Raw genomic sequence first — 22729 nt, 5'->3', positions numbered from 1 at the left:
GCCCACACGTCTGCCTTCCTTTATTGAGACTTCGCTTGTGGCCTCCTGACTAATCTCCTCACCTCCACCCAGGCCTCCCCCAGCTCATTCTTTACATCCCAACAAGTGTGAGTGTTCTATAAGGCAAAGCCAATCAAACCCAACCGTACCACTCCCTTCAATGGCTCCCTCTTATTCTCAAGATAAAACACCAAAATGCTCACCAAGGTCCTACAAGGTCTGCAGGGTCCTGCGGGGTGAGGTCCCTGCCGACCTCTCTCCCTCTCCGCCTCATCGTGCACTGCGCCACCCTGCCCCTCTGTTTCACGGCCACCTTGCTAGCACTGGAAGCTGTTTTGTTAAAATTTCTCCTATGCAATAACTGTAAAATAATTATCTCAAAGTTGATTTAATTTGCATTTCTTTTATGATTTTAAAAAATACTAGATTGTGAGTTCCATAAAATGAGGGCACCATATCCATTTGGTTCACTATCATATTCCCTAAAGCTTAGCACAGTGCCTGGTACTCAGTAATTATTTTTTAGATAAAATAATAATTAAAAATTTACTATAGTCAAAACATGTTTATATTTTTAAAAAGAAAACATGAACAGGCAAGAAAAAACAGATACCTTGGTAGAATACTACTAGCAGGATTCCAACTCTGGTCAGGAACAATACTAGAATGTCCACTATCAACACCATTATTTAATATTATTCTAAAGATACTGGCTAGTGCAATTAAACAAAGGAATGAAGAATAAGAATTAAAAGCTGGAGAGGAGAAGGCAAAATTACCATTATTTGTAGGTGATATGAGGGTATGCCTGGAAAACCTAAGAGAATCAACTGAAAAATGATTACAGATAATAAGTCAATAAGGATGCTGGGTACAAAATTAACCTGCAGAAATAAAGACCCAAAGTATAAGCACATCAAAAAGGTTAAATATCTAGATATGTGCAAGATGTTATGACAATACTTACACATATATACCAGGATACATTTGAGATAGATTAAAAGATTTAAATGGAAAAAATGAAACCATAAAAGTCAATAAAGAAAACACAGGATAATTTCTTTGTACCTTGAAATAGGGAAATCCTAGCTATGACTCCAAAAGCAGAAGCCATAAAAAAAAGATTATTAAGTTCAACTATATAAAAGTAAAGTACTTCTGCTTGTAAAAAACAAAAAAAAATTAAGTCAAAAGATAAACAATCAACTGGGAAAAAATACAGGGAAAAGCATGAGCAGAATTCACAGAAAAGAAATACAAATGATTTGTACTTGAAAAGTTGCTCTATCACTCATAATAAACCAAACCAAACTCACTGCTGTTGAGTCGATTCCGACTCATAACGACCCTGTAGGACAGAGTAGAACTGCCCCATAGAATTTCCAAGGAGCGTCTGGTGGATTCAAACTGCCGACCTCTTGGCTAGCAGCCGTAGCACTTAACCACTACGCCACCAGGGTTTCCATCTCACCCACAATGAAAGATGAAAATTAATACTACGCTGATAGACCATTTTCTAAACAAATTTTTTATTTTGAAATAATTCTAGATTTACAGAAAAGTTCAAAGATAATACAGAGTTTCCATATACCCTTCACCCAGTTCCCCTAATGCTAACAAAATCATGGTACATTTCATCAAAACTATTAACTAAACCACGGACTTTATTTGGATTTCATCAGTATTTTCACTAATGTGGTTTTTCTGTTCTAAGATCTAATCGAAGATATCATACTGCATTTAGTTATCATGTCTCCTTAGTCTCCTCTGGTCTGTGAAAGTTTCTCAGTCTTTCCTCGTTTTTTTATGACCTAGACAATTTGGAAGTGTAGTGGTCAGATATTTTGTAGAATTCCCTCTATTTGGGTTTGTCTGATTTGTTCTCATGATTATACTTGGGTTATGGATTTTTAAAAAGAATACCAGGGAAGTGAGGTACGCTCATCACATATCATATCACATCACATCATATCCGGGAGTACATGATAACAATATGACTCATCACTGAGGTTAACCCTGACTACCTGGTTAAAATGGTGTTTGCCAGGTTTTCCCACTGATAAGTTTCAATTTTTCCCTTTCCATACTTTATTCTTTGAAAGTGAGTCACTGAGTCCAGCCCACACTCAAAAAAACACTCAAGGGGAGGGGAATTAAGCTCTACCCACTGGAGAAGAATATTCATATGTATTATTTGGAATTCTGTAAGGAATATTTGTGATAGACCATTTTTAACCCAGCAGATGTGCTTAAGTTCAAATGTTTGACAACAAACTGTTGGCAAGGCTGTATAGAAAATAGGTACCCTCACATTGCTGGTGGGAGTGAAAATGGTACACCCCTACAGAGGGAATTTGGTACTAGCTGACAAAACTAAAAATCTATATACTCACTGACCCACAATTCCACTTCTGGGAATCTAATATACAGATATATTTGTACGCATGTAAAAACATTACTCACTGCAGCATTGTTTATAACAGCAAACGATAGTAAACAACTTAGTAGAGTCAGGAAAATTCTGTTAAAAAAATACTAATGAGGGGAGAGGAGTGCTACCAAATATTAAAACATAAAGGTAGAACTCAGTGAAATGGAATAGAGTCCATATACACAAAAATACACATGGAAATTTGGTATAAACCAAAGGTTGCATTTCAAATTAACAGGGAAAATGGATTTGTCAGTAATTATGTAGCTGTGATAACCATCATCCCAGGGGTCAGCCAACTACAGCCAGTGGGCCAAATCCAATCGCCTTAAATAAAGTTTTATTAGAACACAACCATATCCACTGTAAATGGCTGCTTTCAGTTGAGCAGTTGCAACAAAGACTGTATGGTCCGCAATGCCAAAGATATTTACTACCTGGCCCTTTACAGATAAAAGCTGTTGACCCCTAAAAAATAAAGCTGCTTATCTACCTCACTTCTTACAGCAAATAAATTCTAGATGGATCAAAACCTTAAGTTCAAAAATAGAAATCATGAAAATATTAGAAAGAAAACATATGAAAAAAATTACCACCTCAAGAACGGGGAAGGTCTTTCTAAACAAGACAAAACCCAGAAGCTATGAAAGAAAAGAATCATAAATCTGGTCTTGTAAAAATTAAAAATATCTGCAGTATAAAAAAAATACCATTAACTGGTGCCCGGCTACCATTACTGAATGTCTTGATCAAGGACCCAATAGATTGATCTTGATCAAAAAGAGAAAAAAACGTGGAACAGAATTTCAAATTCTTATAGAAACCAGACTTAATGGACTCATTATGAGACTAGAAGAACCCCTGAATCTAACTGCCCCGAGATGATCTTCAAGCCTTGAACCAAAATTATGCCATGAAGTCACCTTCAAATGAAACAAACGTTTAGCTCAAATAATAAAGAATAACAAAGCAAAAGTTTGGCTCAAATAATAAAGAATGTTTGCCTTGAGCACTGCGCTCTTTCAAAGACTTTTCCATGTGAGATCAAACTGACAGCAGTAACTCTAAAACACAGAGGAGAAGTTTAGAAGGCAGAGAGTCTTGGTGGTGAAATAGTATGGGCAGAAATTCAAGAGTGAGACACAATGTGAAGAATGTAATAAATGTAACTGAACTGTACATGTAGAAAATGCTGAATGGGTATATGTTTTGTTACAGCCATTTTTTTAAAAAAAAATACCAATAACAAATAAACATGAGATAAAAGCAAGTACGGTAACATGTTAAAGGTAATGGTAGGTATACAGGTGTTCACTGTAAAATTCTTCCAATTTTGCTGCATGTTTGAAATTTTTTCATAATAAAACATTGGAAAAATACCGTAACTTAAAATATAAATCATAAATGTGGAAAATATCTGCAACTCATTTTAAAGATAAAAGGGTAATAACTTCCTTAATCTGTAAAGAGTTCTTACAAGTTAATAAAGATCAAAAATGGGAAAAAGGACATGAATAAACAGTACAAATGAAATATGTCTCAATAAAACAAACCATTCATTATTAAAGAAATACTAATAAAAATAATTTTTCACCTAGAAGACTGGCAAAGATCAAATTAATTTGATTACACATTTTATTGGCAAAGGTGTGTGGGAGAGGAGGCCCTCTCATAAACCCTTGTGGAGGAAAATTCAGCTATATCGATAAAAAATGTAAACGTACACATCCTTTGACATAGCAAGTTCTCTTCTGGAGATTAATCCTATAAACACACTCCAACATATGAACAAAGATACTCACTACAGTGCTGCCTGCAGTAGCAAAATACTGATAATGCCTATGTGAACCTCTAGGCCCCTTTTCGTTATATTAAAATGTGATCATGCTATCTTATAACCTCTTCCTTTTCTGAACGATGTATCATAAACATCTTTCCATGCTCTTCTACAAAACCATTTTAAGCGGCTGTGCAACATTCTATTATATGAACATATCATTTTACTACTATTTTAACCAATTATCTTTTTTTTAATCAAGTACTTTTAGTTTCTAAAAATATTTCCAAACATTTTGGTTTGTCTCTAATTTTGGTAATTGCTTGTTCATTATTTCTTCACCCAACAAATGTTACTGTGACATTTACTGTGTGTCAGTCAGTGTTCCAGGTGTTGGAGATACTGCTGTAAACAAAACAAAGTCCCTGGCTTTATGAGTTTCATGTAACCCAAACTATTTCCTTAAAGTTAAAGATAGATGCCCAGAGAAGAAATTGCTGTCAGTGTTTGATACAATAAATTCTTTTTTTCATTTTTGTTTGCTACAAGTATCCCTTGCTATTTGAACTCTAGTCATGAGAATTCAAGAAATGAACAGATGTGAATGAATTTTCAGATGAAATCCTGAACTCTGTGATACTCAGAAAGCAAATACATGTAGGTATTGAACTCTTGCTACGTAAACTCTAGAAGAGAAAAAGATTTGGATAAGGAAGGATACTTTAAACTGGCCACAGAGAAGTTCAGCTAAACACCTTTCAAAGGCAGATAACCTTTTATAAAACACTTCTAGAAAGCTAGACTGAATAACAATATATAAAGACCTACATAAAATGGGCTCATTTCTGAAAAAAATAAAATGCCAAAATTGGCAGAATAGACCAAATGATAATCAAAAACTCATGCCCAGGAGCTTTTAAGGGTGAGTTCTACCAAGCTTTCAAGGAACAGATAATTCTTATACAAATTGTTCCAATAAACAGAAAAATAGCAAAAGCTGCCTTTGATTCCAATGCTAGAAAAACACCAGAAAATTAGAGGACCACTTCACTTATGAACACGGATGTAAATATCCTACAATGCAACAGCGAATCAAATCTCTTTTTAAAATATATATAACATCATTGTTATGGATTGAATTGTGTCCTCCCCAAATATGTGTTATAAATCCTAAACCCTATATCTGTGGTTATAATACCAATTGGGGATGGGTTGTCTTTTTCATATTGAGACACGATCAGTGCAGGATGTTTCTTAAGTCAATCTCTTTTGAGATATATAAAAGAGATTAAACAAGCAAGCAAAAGAAGCAGAGATGGGGAAGAGAGATATCAAGCCACATCCAGATCACCCAGGAGGGGGCGGAGCCAACATGGCACCACAGGCAGAGGCACCAGGCTGTCCCTCTTCAGCAAAGATCTGAAAATGAAAAACTAAGTAAAACAGATACAAATGTCAATCCCGGAACCCTGAGCATTAAATTAAGGTATAAAGAGCTACAGCATGCACAGAATAGAAGAAGAAACTGACGGAGAACTATCAGCTAATGTGGCACAGCTTCGCCATCTTGGAGTACAGCCAGCAACAACCCTGGACAGGGAGTACAAGATGGCAACTTCGTAATTCTCCCAATATGAGATAGAGCAACCGGTAACCACAGAAATATGCTTTCCCACCTCCTCACCCTTCTGCCCTGCATGCTGCTTCCCAATGGGCCACACCACAACGCTTGGCCGGAGAGACACTGGTTCACTGTTGCCCCAGGTCCACCCTGCCCCCACCAGCCTGCTCCCTCAACACCATTTTTTTTCTCTTCCCCTTTTTTCCTCCCTCCCACCCAGCCCTGTGCACCAACTGCCTCAGCCCCTTCCCGCTCAGCTTGGTTGGAAAGACACCAGCTCATTACCACCCTGGGTCTGCCCCGCCTTCACTGGCCAGGTCTTGATGTGACATTTTTTCTCTCTTTCCCTTCCTTCCTTTTTTTCTTTCCTCCACCTAGCCCTGTGTGCTGCCTCAGGCCCTTCCTGACGGGCTGTGCCACACTGCTCAGCTGGAGAAGCACTGGCTCGCCCCCACCCCAGGTCCACCCCGCCCCCACTGGCTGGTTCCCGCTGTGTCATTTTTTTCTCTTTCCTTTTCTTCCTCCCTCCCACCTAGCCCCATGTGCCACCTCCATCCCTTCCTGACAGCCACACTGATAGCCACTAGCACACAGCTGCTCTGCGTCTGCCCCGCCTACACCTGCTGTGTCACCATTTTTTTCCATTTCTCCTTTTCCCCCTTCTTCCTCCCACCTAGTCCTTCACGCCACCTCCACCCTGTCCTGCACGGCCATGCCTTGCGGCATCGGCTAGAGAGCCACCAGTCCACAGCTACCCTGGGTCTGCCTCACCCTACCTGTCAGTTCCCACAGCGCCACCATTTTTTTTTGCTTTTGTTTCTTTCTCCATCCCACCTAGCTCCGAACATCACATTCCCTCCTCTCATGGATTGAATTATATCCCCCCAAAATGTGTATCAACTTGGTTAGGCCATGATTCCTAGTACTGTGTGGTTGTCCTCCATTTTGTGATTGTAATTTTATGTTAAAAAGGATTAGGGTGGGATTGTAACACCACCCTTACCCAGGTCACACCCCTGATCCAATGTAAAGGGAGTTTTCTTGGGGTGTGGCCTGCACCACCTTTTATCTCTCAAGAGAGAAAAAGGAAAGAGAAGTAAGCAGAGAGCTGGGGACTTATACCACCAAGGAGGCAGCACCAGGAGCAGAGCACATCCTTTGGACCCGGCGTCCCTGTGCCCAAGAAGCTCCTCGACCAGGGGAAGATTGAGGACAAGAACCTTTATCCCGGGCTGACAAAGAAAGAAAGACTTCCCTTGGAGGTGACACCCTGAATTTGGACTTGTAACCTACTGGACTGTGGGAGAATAAATTCCTCTTTGTTAAAGCCATCTGCTTGTGGCATTTCTGTTATAGCAGCACTAGATGACTAAAACACCTCCCTTCCAACTGGCCCTCAGGTCCAACCCGCCCCCATTTGCTGGCCCCCACCATGCTGCCAGTTTTTTCTATTTTAAATTTTTTCCTTTTCCCTCAGATATAGCCCAGTACACCCCCCACCCCCCACTGCTGGACCCCACCATGCTGCTTTGGCTGGAAAGCCACTGGCCCACTGCTGCCCTGGGTCTGCCCACCCTCACTGTGCCAACACTTACTTTTTTCTTTTACTTTCTTTTCTTTCTACCTTCCACCTAGCCTCATATGCCACCTTTCCCCCTTCCCGCTGGCTCCCAGGTCCACCCAGCCCCCACCCATGGACTACTCTTTTAAAAAATTCTCTCTCTTTTTTCCTCCCCCTCCACCTAGCCTCACACAACAGCCCCACTTCCCACGGGCCTCTGACATGCCACTGTAGCTAGAGCATCCTCAGTGCTCAGGCCCACTACCACACCAGGCATGTATTGCCCTGTTCTCCTGCCACTTGACCAGCTGCCGAACAGTGGGAAGTGAGCCCACGCCACTGCCCATACGACACCCCCGCCTATCTGGCCAGGGGCTATGAATGCTCCCACAGAACTGGACCAACATCAGGAGGCAGACAGCGCCCACCTTGTCGCCCTCAGCCACCTTGCCAAACTAGTGTACAGCAAAGCAGACTCACTCTGTCTGCTATTGCCCTGCCCACCTAGACAAGGTGGTGGGAACTATCGTGCCCACAGACAAGCAAGCAGCCAAACAACCCTGGCTCGCCTGCCCAGATACATCGAAACAAAGCAAAAAAGCAGGATGAAACAAACGAACATATAATTGATAAATAAAATAATGCCTTAATGTCATGGAAACAGCGGACGATATCAAAACATATAAGTAAACAGAATAACAGAGCTCCAGCATGAAATCCAAAGAATCAGACGACCTTCCGGTAGAATAAAAGACAGTGAAACTACCTGATACGAAATTCAAAAGACTAATATTTAGAGCTCTTCAAGAGATTTCAGAAATGGACAGCTCAACAGAAGGTTTTAGTACCAGTTTTGAAACAAAAGAAAACAGAATCAGTGAGACTGAAGACAAATCCATAGACGACACTTTGAGGAAAAATCAGAGAGAAGAAAGAAGAAAAAAATGAAGAAAACCAGTGAATTACGTGGGACATAATCAAGAGCAAAAATATTGGTGTTCCAGAACGGGGGAGAAAATTGAAAACACAGAAAAGATTATTGAAGATTTGCTAGCAGAAAACTTCCCAAATATTACTAAAGATGAAAAGCTGACCACCCAAGAAGCTCAATGAACCCCACATAGGACAGACCCGAAAAGAAAGTCACCAAGACAGATCATAATTACACTTGCTGTCTTAGTTATCTAGTGCTGCTATAACAGAAATACCACAAGTGGATGACTTTAGCAAACTGAAATTTATTCTCTCACAGTCAAGGAGGCTAGAAGTCTGATTTCAGGGCACCAGCTCCAGGAGAAGGCTTTCTCTCCATTGGCTCTGGGGGAAGGTCCTTGTCATTGATCTTCCCCTGGTCTAGGAGCTTCTCAACACAGGGGAGGTCTAAAGGACTCTGCTCCTGGCTGTTTTTGCTTGGTGATAATGAGGTCTCCCTCTCCTCTGCTCGATTCTCTCTTTTATGTCTCAGAAGAGACTGACTCAAAATACAACCTAATCCTGTAGATTGTGTCCTGCTTCATTAACATAACTGCCTCTAATCCTGCCTCATTAACATCATAGAGGTTAGGATTTACAACACAAAGAATAAATACATCAGATCACAAAAAGAAGGACAACCATACAATTGGTGGGAAACATGGATTAGCCAAGTTGACACACATTTTGGGGGGACACAATTCAATCCATAACACTTGTCAAAACAAAAGACAAAGAAAGAATCCTGAGAGGAGCTCAAGAAAAATGAAAAGTCATTTACAAAGGGGAAACCATAACACTAAGCTCTGATTACTCGGCAGAAACTATGCAGGCAAGAAGGCAATGGAATAACATAAATAAAAACCTTGAAACAAAAAAAACTGCCAATCAAGAATAATATGTCCTGCAAAACTCTCTCTCAAATATGATGGCAAAATTAGGGTGTTTCAAGGTAAAGAGAAATTAAGGGAGTTCACAAAAACGAAGCCAAACTTACAAGAAACATTAAAAGGAGTCCTTCAGTTAAAGAACCAACAACATCAGATAACAATCAGAGTCTAGGACACAGGACAGCATCAGCCAGAAACCAACCAAGGTAAAGAACTCTCAATAATAAAACAAAACTAAAAGACTTACAACGGGGAAACACAGACATCAATCAGAAATAACAAGGACAAAACAATAGAAGGTGCAATAAACAGCGTAGGTATGTTGTTGTTGTTGTTGTTGTTAAGTGCCATTGAGTCGATTCTGACTCACAGTGGACAGCAAGTCAAAGCAATACCAAGTAATAAAAGACTGGTCCAAACTTAGGAAGATAAGAGTAAATTTCAAAGTAACCACAAAGAATGTTAACAAACCTATTCATTAGAATAACAAAGAAAAACAAAGAATCAGTAAACACAAAATCTACAATAACAAAAAAAAAAGAAAATCCACAAACAAAAGGACCTCAGCACAGGAGACTAAGAGGAAAAAAGAAAACGTCAGCAACACACACACACAAAAAAACCAATATGACAGCAATAAGCTCATACCTACTGAAGCACACTGAACGTAAATGGTTTAAATGCAGCCATAAGGAGACAGAGAATGGCAGAAAGGATTAAAAAAAAAACACCCATCAATATGCTGTCTACAAGAGACACACCTTAGACACAAAGACAAATTTATTAAAAATCAAAGGATGGGGGAAAAAAACATATCAAGCAAACTAACCAAAAAAAGGGCAGAAGTGGCAATACTAATCTCAGATAAAACAGATTTCAAGGTAAAATCAACAATAAAAGGAAAGACATTAAATAACGATTAAAGGGGCAATCCACCAAGAACACGTAATTTTAACAAAGATCTATGCACACAACAAGAGGGCTCCAAAATACATAAAACAAACTCTAACAGCACTGAAAAGAGAAAGAGACAGTTCCACAATAATAGTGGAAGACTTTAACACACCATTCTGGGTAAAGGTCAGAACATCTAGAAAGAAACTCATCTAAGATACAGAAGATCTAAAGGCTAAAATCAACCAGCTGAACCTCAAAGACATATACAGAACACTCCACTCAGCAGCTACAAAGTACACATTCTCTTCCAGTGCACAAGGAACATTCTCCAGAACAAATCACGTTTTAGGCCACAAAGCAACCTCCAATGAAATTCAAAACATCAAAATAATACAGAGCATTCTCTGATCACGACATCATGAGAGTAGAAATCAATAACAGGATAGGAATGATAAAAAATCAAATACATGGAAAATGAATAACACCTTGCTTAAAAATAACTGGATAATAGAAGAAATTAAAGAGGGAATAAACATATTCCTGGAATCAAATGAGAATGAAAACACATCATACCAAAATTTTAGGGAAAAAGCAAAGGAAGTGCTCAGAGATTAATTTATAGAAATAAATGCACACACAAAAAATGAACAACAGATCAAAATCAAAACACTAGCCCTGTAACTTGAACAAATAGAGAACACAAAAGAAGCCCACAGCCACCAGAAGAAAGGAAATAATAGTTTAGAGCAAAAATAAATGAAAAAGAAAAAAATAGAAAGAATCAACAAGACCTAAAGTTTGTCCTTTGAAATGATCAACAAAATCGACAAAGCATTTGGCCAAGCTGACAAAAGGAAAAAAGATGAGGAAGCAAATAATCCAAATAAGAAATAAGATGGGGCACATTACGACAGACCCAACTGAAATAAAAAGGATTATAACAGAATACTATGAAAAACTGTACTCCAACAAATTTGAGAACCTAGAAGAAATGGACAAATTTCTAAAAACACACTACCTACCCAAACACAAAATGAACAGACTAATACGAAACTAATAAAAAAATCTGAACAGACCCATAATAAGAGAAGAGATTAAAGAGGCTTAAAAAAAAAAAACAAAACTCCCCAAAACAACAAAAAAGCCCTGGCCCAGACAGCTTTGCTGGGGAATTCTACCATTCAGAGAAAAGCTCACACCAGTACTAGTCAAACTATTTCAGAGCATAGAAAAGGAAGGAATACTTCTAAATTCATTCCATAAAGCCAGTATAACCCTGATACCAAAGCCAGGCAAAGACATCACAAAAAAAGAAAATTACACACCAGTATCTCTCATGAATATAGATGCAAAATTTTCAACACAATTCTACCCAACAGAATTCAGCATCATATCAAAAAAATAATATGCCACGACCAAGTGGTATTCGTATCAGTTATGCAAAGATGGTTCAACATTAGAAAATTAATCAATGTAATCCACCACATAAATCAAACAAAAAAAATCACATGATCATCTTAATCCACAAAGACATCTGATAAAGTCTAACACCGCTTCCTGATTAAAACTCTTGATAAAATAGGAATAGAAGGGAAATTCCTCAACATAATAAAGAGCATCTATACAAGACCAATAGCCAACATCATTCTCAATGGAGAGAGACTGAAAGCATTTCCCCCTGAGAACAGGAAGAAGACAAGGATGCCCTTTATCACCAATTCTATTTAATACTGTGCTGAAAGTTCTAGCTAGAACAATAAAGCAAGAAAAAGAAATAAAAGGCATCCAAATTGGAAAGGAAGAAGTAAGCTATCCCTATTCGCAGATATGATCCTAAGCATAGAGAACCCCAAAGATTCCACAAGAAAACAATTGGAACTAATAGAAAGATTCAGCAGAGTGGCAGGAAACAAGATTAACATACAAAAATCAGCTGGATTCCTATATACCAACAAAGAACTTTCCAAAAGGAAAACAAGAAAACAATACCATTTATAACAGTCCCTAAAAAAGTAAATAAGCCAAACTCATTGCCATCGAGTCAATTCCGACTCATAGAGACCCTACAGGACAGAACAGAACTGCTCCATAGGGTATCCAAGGAGCAGCTGATGGATTCAAACCGCTGACCTTTTGGTTAGCAGCCGAGCTCTTAACCACTGTGCCACCAGAGCTCCAAAAAATAAAACACTAAGGATAAATCTAACCAGGGACATAAAAACCAAAAAACCAAACCCAGTGCCATCGAGTCGATTCCAACCCATAGCGACCCTACAGGACAGAGTAGAACTGCCCCATAGAGTTTCCGAGTGCCTGGCGGATTCGAACTGCCAACCCTTTGGTTAGCAGCCATAGCACTTAACCACTACGCCACCAGGGTTTCCAAAAAATAAAATACTAAGAATAAATATAACCAGGAACGTAAAGGACCTATATATAAAAAAGTATAAAACACTACTGCAAAAAACCAAAAGAGACCTACATAAACGGAAAAACCATGCTCACGGACAGGAAGCCTCAACATTGTGAAAATGTCAACTCCACCCAAAGCTATCTACTGAAAGAATGGAATCCTGATCCAAATACCAACAGAGATGGAAAAAATAATCACTAACTTTATATGGAAAAGAAAAAAGCCCTGGATAAGTAAAGCATTACTGCAGAAGAACAAAGTAGGCAGCCTCACACTACCTGATCTCAGAATATACAGCCACGGTAGGCAAAACAGCCTGGTACTGGTACAATGACAGACACTCAGACCAATGGAACAGAATTGAGAACCCAGGCGTAAATCCATCCACCTATGTTCAGGGGATCTTTGTCAAAGGCCCAAAGTCCATTAAATGGGGGAAAAGACAGTCTTCAACAAATTGTGCTGGCAAAACTAGATGTCCATCTGTAAAAAATGAAACAGGACTCATACCACACACCATATGCAAAAACTAATTCAAAATGCATCAAAGACCTAAATATAAAACCTAAAACTGTAAAGATCATGGAAGAAAAAACAGGAACAATGCTAGGGGGTCCTAATACAAGACATAAATTCAATACAAATCATAACTAACGATGCACAAACACCAAAACATAAACTAGGTAACTGGGAGCTCCTAAAAATTAAGCACTTATGCTCATCAAAAGACTTCACCAATAAAGTAAAAAGAGAACATACAGACTGGGAAATAATTTTTGGCTATGACATATTAGACGAGGGTCTAATTTCTAAAATCTCTAAGATACTGCAACACCTCAACAACAAAAAGACAAATAATCCAATTAAAAAATGGGCAAAGGATATGAACAGAAGTTTCACTAAAGAAGACATTCAGGTGGCTAACAGACAAATGAGGAAATGCTTGAGATCATTAGCCATGGAAAAAATGCAAATCAAAACTACACCGAGATACTCACTCACCCTGACATTACTGGCATGTATCAAAAAAACAGAAAATAACAAGCGTTGGAGAAGTTGCAGCAATACTGGAACTCTTATGCACTGCTGGTGGGAATGTAAAACAGTACAACCATTATAGAAAATGATATGGTGCCTCCTTAAAAAGCTAGAAATAGAAATACCATATGATCTAGCAATCCCACTCCTAGGAATATATCCTAGAGAAATAAGAGCTATCACATGAATAGACATATGCAAACCCATGTTCACTGCACCATTATTCACAATAGCAAAAAAATGCAAACAACCTAAGTGCCCATCAACAGATGGATGGATAAACAAATTATGGTACACAATGGAATACTACGCAATGATAAAGAATGATGAATCTGCAAAATATTTCACAACATGGATGAATCTGGAGGGCATTATGCTGAGTGAGATAAGTTAATCACAAAAGGACAAATATTGTATGCGACTATTATAAAAACTCGAGAAAAGGTTTACACACAGAAAGAAACAATATTTTTGGAGAGGAAGGATGGAGAAGGAAAACCACTACCTAGATAGATAAGTGATAACCTTGGTGAAAGGAAAGAGAGTATACAATATACGGGAAGTCAGCACAACTTGACCAAGGGCAAAGAAAGTCATTGAAGCTTCATAGACACATTCCAACACCTTGAGGGACTGAGTCACTGGGGCTGAAGGCTGGGAACCATTGTCTTGGGGGTCATCTAGGTCAACTGGCATAATAAAATTGATAAGGAAAATGTTCTACATCCAACTTCTGTGAGTAGCATCTGGGGTCTTAAAAACTTGAAAGCAGGCACCTAAGATACATCTACTGGTCCCATCCCTTCCTGAGCAAAGGAAAATGAAGAAAACCAAAAACACAAGGGAAATACTAGTCCAAAGGACTAACAGACAACATGAGCCACAGCCTCCAGCAGCCTGAGCCCAGAACATCTAGATGGCGCCCGGCCACCGCTGGCTGCTCTGACAGGGATCACAATAGAGGGTGCCGGACAGAGCTGGTGAAAATTGTAAAACAAAATTCAAATGCACATAAAAAAAAGACCAGACTTACTGGTCTGACAAAGACTGGAGGAACCCCCAAGACTATAGCCCCTGGACACCCTTTCGACTCAGAACTGAAGCCACTCCCAAAGTTCGCTGTTCAGCCAAAGATGAGACAGATCTATTAAAAAAAATAACACACTTGAGGAACATGCTTCTTAGTTCAATCAAGTATAGTAGACTAAATGAGCAACACCTGCCTGGAAGAAATGACTGAGAAGGCAGGAAGGGACAGGAAAAACGGGCGGATGGAAATGGGGAACCGAGGGTAGGGAAGAGGAGAGTGCTGACATGTCACGGGAATTGCAACCAATGTCACAAAAACAGTTTGTGTATAAATTGTTCAACGAGAAACTAATTTGCTCTGTAAACTTTCACCTAAAGCATAATAAAAAATAAATAAATGGCAGATACAAAAAAAAATTACTATGGATACATTCAACAACATGGATGAATCTCTGGGTAACTATGCTGAGTGAATGAAGCCTGACAGCTAAAGAATATATACTCTATGATTCCATTTATATAAAATTCTAGGAAAAGCAAACTGATTTACAATGACAGAAAGCAGACCCATGGTTGCTCAGGGGATGGTAGTATTACAAAAGGTATGAGGAAACTTTTTGGAGAGATGCATATATATATGTTCGTTATCTTCATTTGGGTGATGGTTTTATCATATATAGATAGATGAAAGCTTATCAAACTGTATACTGTAAATATGTTAAATATGTACTGTTTATTGCATATTGTTATACCTCAATAAAGTTTTGGAAAAAAAAAAAGATCACCCAGGAGCAAAAGCTCAAAATAGACAAATACCTTCTTCTAAAGCCAACAGAGAAAGAAAGCATTCCCCTAGAGTTGACACCTTGAATTGAGACTTATAGCCTCCTAAACTATGAGAAAATAAATTTGTTTGTTAAAGCCATCCACTTGTGGTATTTCTGTTATAGCAGCACTAGATAACTAAAACTTTAGTATTGAGAAGTGGGAGCGCTCCTCTAACAAATATCTACAATGTGGAAGTGGTTTTGGAATTAGGTAATAGGTAGAGGATGAAGGAATTTTAAGATGCCCAATAGTAAAGGCCTAGATTGTCTTGAAGAGACTGTGATATAATTACGGACATCAAAGGCAATTCTGGTGAGGGTTCAGAAGGAAGTGAAGAGAGCTACAGGGAAAATCTCTATCATCTTAGAGAATACATATGGCATCAGCAACAGAACGGTGCTAGAATCTGGATATCAAATGTGCTTCTGGTGAGACTTTAAAAGAAAATGAACATGTGATTGGACAACGGAGGGAGGGTGATGCTTTTTATGCACTGGCAAAGAACTTGTCTGAATTATGTTCAAACACATGGTGGAAGGTGGAACTTTTAAGTGATGAACTTGGATATCCGGCTGATCAGATTTTTATGAAGATCTTAAAAGAGGCCATGTGGTTTCTCCTTGCTGCTTATGGTAAAATGCGAGAGAAAGAGATCGACTTAAAAATGAACCATGCAAAATGAAAACAAATGTAAATATTTGGAAAATTCTGTTGTACAAACTAAGGACATGTGTCCCAGCATGACCACCAAGGATGTGGCTACATAATCTTTTGTTAAAGAGATTAAGCCTGTGGCTAATGGATCTAACCAACCACCACAGCAGAAAACTCATCAGCTTATATGGAACAGGACAGAGAAAGAGTGAAGGGAAAGAACGCTGACTCTTGGAATTCTATGGGCAGGAAACAGGCCAAAGGAGCTACATCTGTTGTCCTCCGAGAAAAGAAAAGGACCATCCCCGAAGCAGCTCCTTCAATTCTTCTTCAGCTTTCCTTATTCATTGTCCAGCATTTGCACGCACATGAGGTGACTGAAAGTATGGCTTGGGTCGGGCACACCTTAGTCCTCAAAGAGACATCTTTTGCTTTTGGACATTCTAAAGTGGTCTTTTGCAGCAAGTCTGCCCAATGCAATATGTTGTTCGATTTCCTGACTGCTGCTTCCATGGGCGTTGATTGAGGATATAAGTAAAATGAAATCCTTAACAACTTCAATCTTTTCTTTTTACCATGATGTTGCTTATTGGTCCAGTTGTGAGGATTTCTGTTTTCTTTATATTGAAGTGAAGGCTGTATAGTCTTTGGCCTTCATTAATAAGTGCTTTCAAGTCATCTTCATTTTCAGCAAGTGAGGTTGTGTCATTTGCCTATCAAAGGTTTTTAATGAGTCTTCCTACGATCCTGATGCCGCATTCTTTATACAGCCCAGTTTCTCGGATTATCTGCTCAGCATACAGGTTGAGTAAGTATGGTGAAAGGATACAACCCTGATGCACACCCTTCCTGATTTTAAACCATGCAGTATCCCCTTGCTCTGTTCGAATGACTGTCTCTTGGTCTATGCTTAAAAAAAATTTTTTTTTCTATGTATAATGTTCTAGAATTCCCATTCTTTGTAATGTTATCCATAATTTGTTATGATTCACACAGTCGAGTGCCTTTGCAGAGTCAATAAAACACAGGTAAACACCTTTCTGGTATTCTCTGCTTTCAGCCAAGATTCATCTGACATCAGCAATGATATCCCTCGGTGCACCTCCTCTCCTGAATCTTACTTGAATTTCTGGCAGTTTCCTGTTTATGTACAGCTGCAACCATTTTTGAATTATTTTCAGCAAAATTTTACTTGCATGTGACATTAACAATATTGCTCGATAATTTCCGCATTCTGTTGGCTCACCTTTGGAATGGGCACAAATATGGATCTCTTCCAGTCGGTTGGCCATGTACTATCTTCCAAATTTCTTGGCATAGACGAGTGAACACCTCCAGCACTACATCTGCTTGTTAAAACATCTCAACTGGTATTCCGTCAATTCCTAGAGACTTGTTTTTCGCCAATGCCTTCAGTGCAGCTTGAACTTCTTCCTTCAATATCATTGGTACTTGATCATATGTTACCTCCTGAAATGGCTGAATGTTGATCAATTTTTTTTGGTATGGTGACTCTATGTATTCCCTCCATCTTCTTTTGATATTTCCTGCATCGTTCAATATTTTGCCCAGAGTACCCTTCAAAATTGCAACTTGAGGCTTGAATTTTTTTTCAGTTCTTTCAGCTTGAGAAATGCAGAGCGTGTTCTTCACTTTTGGGTTTCTAACTCCAGGTCTTTGCACATTTCACTGTAATACTTTGTCTTCCATCAGTTTGCCAGCATCACAGCAACACTCAGGCCAATCTGTCAGTTTGTTGTACTGTGGTGGCTTGAGTGTTGCTGTGATGCTGGAAGCTATGCTTCCGGTAATTCAAATACCAGCAGGGTCACGCATGGTAGACAGGTTTCAGCAGAGCTTCCAGATTAAGGGAGACTAGGAAGAAGGACCTGATTGTCTACTTCTGAAAAAAACTGGCCAGTGAAAACCTTATGAACAGCAGCAGAACATTGTCTGATATAGTGCCAGAAGATGAGCCCCCCAGGTTGGAAGGCACTCAAAGTATGACTGGGGAAGAGCTGCCTTCTCAAAGTAGAGTCGACCTTAATGACGTGGATGGAGTAAAGCTTTCAGGACCTTCGTTTGCGATGCTGCATGACTTAAAATGAGAAGAAACAGCTGCAAACATCCATTAATAATTGGTATGTGGAATGTATGAAATATGAATCTACAAAAATTGGAAGTCATAAAAAATGAAATGGAATGCATAAACACCCTAGGCATTAGTAAACTGTCATGGATTGAATTACGTCCCCCCAAAAATGTGTGTATCAATTTGGCTGGGCCATGATTCCCAGTATTGTGTGGTTGTCTTCCATTTTGTGATTGTAATTTTATGTTAAAAAGGATCAGGGTGGGATTGTAGCACCCCTACTAAGGTCACATCCCTGATCCAATGTAAAAGGAGTTTCCCTGGGGTGTGGCCTACACCACCTTTTATCTTACAAGAGATAAAAGGAAAGGGAAGCAAGCAAGGAGTCGGGGACCTCATAGCACCAAGAAAGCAGCACTGGGAACAGATCGCATCCTTTGGACCTAGGGTCCCTGCGTGGAGAAGCTCCTAGTCTGCGGGAAGATTGATGAGAAGGCCGACAGAGAGAGAAAGCCTTCCCCTGGAGCTGACGCCCTGAGTTTGGACTTTCAGCCTACTTTACTGTGAGGAAATAAATTTCTCTTTTTAAAGCCATCCACTTGTGGTATTTCTGTTATAGCAGCACTGGATAATTAAGACAGGATTTGGTATCGAGAGTCGGGTGCTGCTCTAACAGATACCTAAAATGTGGAAGCAGTTTTGAAACTGTGAATGGATAGAGGAGTGGCAGTGGCTGAGGACCAGCAGCGGCAGAGAACCAGCAGCAGGAGAACTAGGAGACAAGCGCGACGAGGTGCTGGACCTGACCCATGGAGCAAGATAGCCGAGTGCCTGTGTGCAGGACGCTTCTAGGCAGAATGGGGCGCCTCCAGGGCGTGAGGCCCAAAGAGCCAAGAGGCCAAGAAACCCGGAAGCAGAAGCTGAAGAGACAAGGAACACAAGAAGCTGAGCTGCCCCAGTGTCAAAAGGTATGGTCATAATCCATGGGGTTTCAAAGGGTGAAGCCATGGCCTCTGGTGTTTCTAGGGCTGGAGTCACTACTCAGATGGACTAGGAAAATGGTACACCTAAACCCAAGGGAGCAGAGTTGCCGTCCCAGTGGGCCCGGAAGGCAGAGCTCAAGCCCAGGGCCGAGGGGTCTCCACTCAGAATCCGGAGAGTGTGGCCAATACCAAGAGGCTGGAGGGCAGGGCCATTGTGTAAATGGTCTCAGAGAACAAATGATTATTTTCAAAGCCTTGAGGGCTAATGTAATGGGTTCTGCTGATTTGTTTGGCGACTGTTACGCCTGCTTTCCCTCCAATTTCTCTCATTTGTAATGGATAAAGGTCTAGCTTGTGCCTGTTCTGCCATTGTACTTTGGAAGCAGATAACTTGTATTCTAGACTTCGCAGATGAAGAGGAATTTTTGGATTTTGGACTTGGAGTTAAGACTTTTGCTGATGGGATGAAAATGTTTTACATGTTGCAAGGATGTGATTTTCTGGTGGCCAAAGGGTGGAATGTCAGGGACTGAATTATGTCCCCCAAAATAGTGTGTATCAATTTGGTTGTGCCATGATTCCCGGTATTGTGTGGTTGTCTTCCACTTTGTGAATGTAATTTGATGTTAAAGAGGATTAGAGTCGGATTGTGGCACCCTTACTAAGGTCACATTCCTAATCCAACGTAAAGGGAGTTTCTCTGTGGTGTGGCATGCACCACCTTTTATCTTACAAGAGATAAAAGGGAAGCAAACTGAGAGTTGGGGACCTCATGCCACCAAGAAAGCAGCACCTGGAGCAGAGTGCATGCTTTGGACCTGGGGTCCCTGTGCAGAGACGCTCCTCGAGCAGGGGAAGATTGATGACAAGGACCTTCCTCCAGAGCTGACAGAGAGAGAAAGCCTTCCCCTGATGCCCTGAATCTGGATTTGTAGCCTACTAGGCTGTGCCAGAATAAATTTCTCTTTGTTAAAGCCATTCAGTTGTGGTATTTCTGTTATAACAGCACCAGATGACTAAGAATGACTAAGACACGAACTGAAATGGACTGGTATTGGCCATTTTGAATTAGACAATCGTATGGTCTGCTATGTTGGGAATGACAAATTGAAAAGGAATGGCGTCACATTCATTGTCGAAAAGAAAATTTCAAGATCTATCCTGAAGTACAATGTTGTCAGTGATAGGATAATATCCATATGCCTACAAGGAAGACTAGTTAATATTACTATTACTCAAATTTATGTACCAACCACTAACGCTAAAGATGAAGAAAATGAAGTTTTTTTTTTTTTTTACCAAATTCTGCATCTGAAATTGATCAAAGAAGCAATTGAGATGCATTAATAATTACTGGTGATTGCAATGTGAAAGTCTGAAAGAAAAGAAAAAGGACTGGTAATTGGAAAATACGGCATTGGTGATTCAAACGACGTGGGAGATTGCATGACAGGATTTTGCAGTAACAACTACTTATTCACTGGAAACACCTTTCTTCAACAACATAAATGGCAACTATACACGTGGACCTCACCATATGGAATACACAGGAATCAAACTGACTATACCTGTTGAAAAAGACCATGGAGAAGCTCAATATCATCCGTCAAAACAAGGCCAGGTTCCGACCGCAGAACAGACCATGAAGTATTCATATGCAAGTTCAAGTTGAAGGTGAAGAAAATTAAAGTAACTCCACAAGAGCCAAAATACGACCATGAGTACATCCCACCTGTATTTGGAGACCATCTCAAGAACAGATTTGATACATTGAACACTAATGACCAAAGGCCAGACGAGTTGTAGAATGACATCAAGGACATCCTATATGAAGAAAGCAAAATGTCATTAAAAAGACAGAAAAGACTAAAAATGGATTTCAGAAGAAACTCTGAAACTTGCTCTTGAGCATAGAGTATCTAAAGTGAACGGAAGAAATGATGAAGTAAAAGAGCTGAACAGAAGATTTCGAAGGGTGGCTCAAGGGGACAAACTATTATAATGAAATGTGCGAAGACCTGGAGTTAGAAAACCAAAAGGGAAGAACATACTGCCCAAAAATATGTGTTGTAAATCTTAACCCCTGTATCTGTGGTTATAATCCCATTTGGGAATGGGTTGTCTTCATTATGTTAATGAGATTAAGGATTAGCATACAGTGTGTTTTAAGTCAATCTCTTTTGAGATATAAGAGATTAAACAAGCAAGCAAAAGAAGCAGAGACCGGGGAAGAGAGATGCCAAGCCACATGAAGATCACCTAGGGAGCAGAAGCTCAAAAGAGACAAGGGCCTTCTTCCAGAGCCAACAGATAGAAAGCCTTTCTCTACAGTCAGCACCCTGAATTTGGACTTGTAGCCTCCTAAACTGTGAGAAAATAAATGTGCGTGTGTTAAAGGCACTTACTTGTGGTATTTCTGTTATAGCAACAGATTAACTAAGATACTTAATAATTCTCCCAAAAATTCACGAGTAAACATTAGAAAAACCCAAATTCAGAAACATTCTACCAAAAAACTGGCCTGTACTCTTAAAAAATGTCAAGGTCATGAAAGACTACAGAATTGTTTCAGATTAAAAAACCCATTGCCATCGAGTCGATTCCAACTCATAGCAACCCTCTAGGACGGAGCAGAACTGCCCCCACTGAGTTTCCAAGGAGCACCTGGTGGATTTGGACTGCTGATTTTTGATTAGCAGCTGTAGCTCTTAACCACTACGCCACCAGGGTTTCCATCCCAGAGATTAAAGGAGACTAAAAATACAAAATAACTCGATGCAATGCATGATTTTGGACTGGATCCTGATTGCGGAAAAATAGCTATAAAGTATGTGAATAGGAACTTTATACAAAAGTACTGTATCAATGTTAAAGTTCCTGATATCAGTAACTGTACTGTGGTTACGTAAGAGAAAGTCCTTGTTCTCAGAACATACATGCTGAAGTACTTAAAGGGTCATGATGCCTGCCACCAGTTCAAACAAAAAAATGTAACGTGTGTATGTTTGTGTGTGCGTATATATATATACACACATGCACGTGTATGTATATAAAGAGAATGATAAAGCAAACATGGCAAAATGTTTATAATCACTGATTCTGTATAAAGGATATATGGGAGTTCAGTGTACTTTTTTGCAGCTTTTCTGTTAATTTGAAATTTTTTCAAAATATTAAGTTATACATACTACTATGATCAAGTAGGGTATATCTTAGGAATGCCAAGGATGTAATTTAATGTAATTATGAAATTACTGGACAAGAGGAGAAAAAAAAAAAGCACAAGAATATGAAGTTCAACACTCATTTTATGATCAATCTTAGTAAACTAAGAATAGAGAACTTTCTTGGATTAATAAAGACTATATCATTTTTTTTATATCATTTTTTTTTATATTAAAGCTTATAGCACACATTTTACTTAAAGGAGAAACTTTAAGATCAAGGACAAAATAAAGATGCCTACCATATCTGGCTTCTGATATTCTTAGTAAATCCCCAGTGTTTAGCTAGGCACTTGGCTGCCCAGAATAAAGACCATGT

General features: G+C 39.4%; 1 protein-coding gene across 10 annotated transcripts in view; it reads right to left on the bottom strand.

Annotated features, from left to right (window-relative positions):
• RBM10 (RNA binding motif protein 10) overlaps nucleotides 1-22729 on the bottom strand; it is a 44969-nt gene that overhangs the window by 16190 nt on the left and 6050 nt on the right. Inside the window, exon 1 of one of the 10 annotated variants that reach the window (XM_064278206.1) lies at nucleotides 204-3884. The exons of the other annotated variants lie outside the window; for them this stretch is intronic. The gene's annotated coding sequence lies outside the window, so the exon portion shown is untranslated. Of the gene's footprint in view, nucleotides 1-203; nucleotides 3885-22729 lie in introns of those variants that run through there. 10 annotated transcript variants of the gene reach the window in all.

Source organism: Loxodonta africana, chromosome X (genome assembly GCF_030014295.1).
Source record: "Loxodonta africana isolate mLoxAfr1 chromosome X, mLoxAfr1.hap2, whole genome shotgun sequence".
Classification (NCBI taxonomy): Eukaryota; Metazoa; Chordata; class Mammalia; order Proboscidea; family Elephantidae; genus Loxodonta; species Loxodonta africana.
This window is presented reverse-complemented; position numbering and strand designations above follow the sequence as displayed.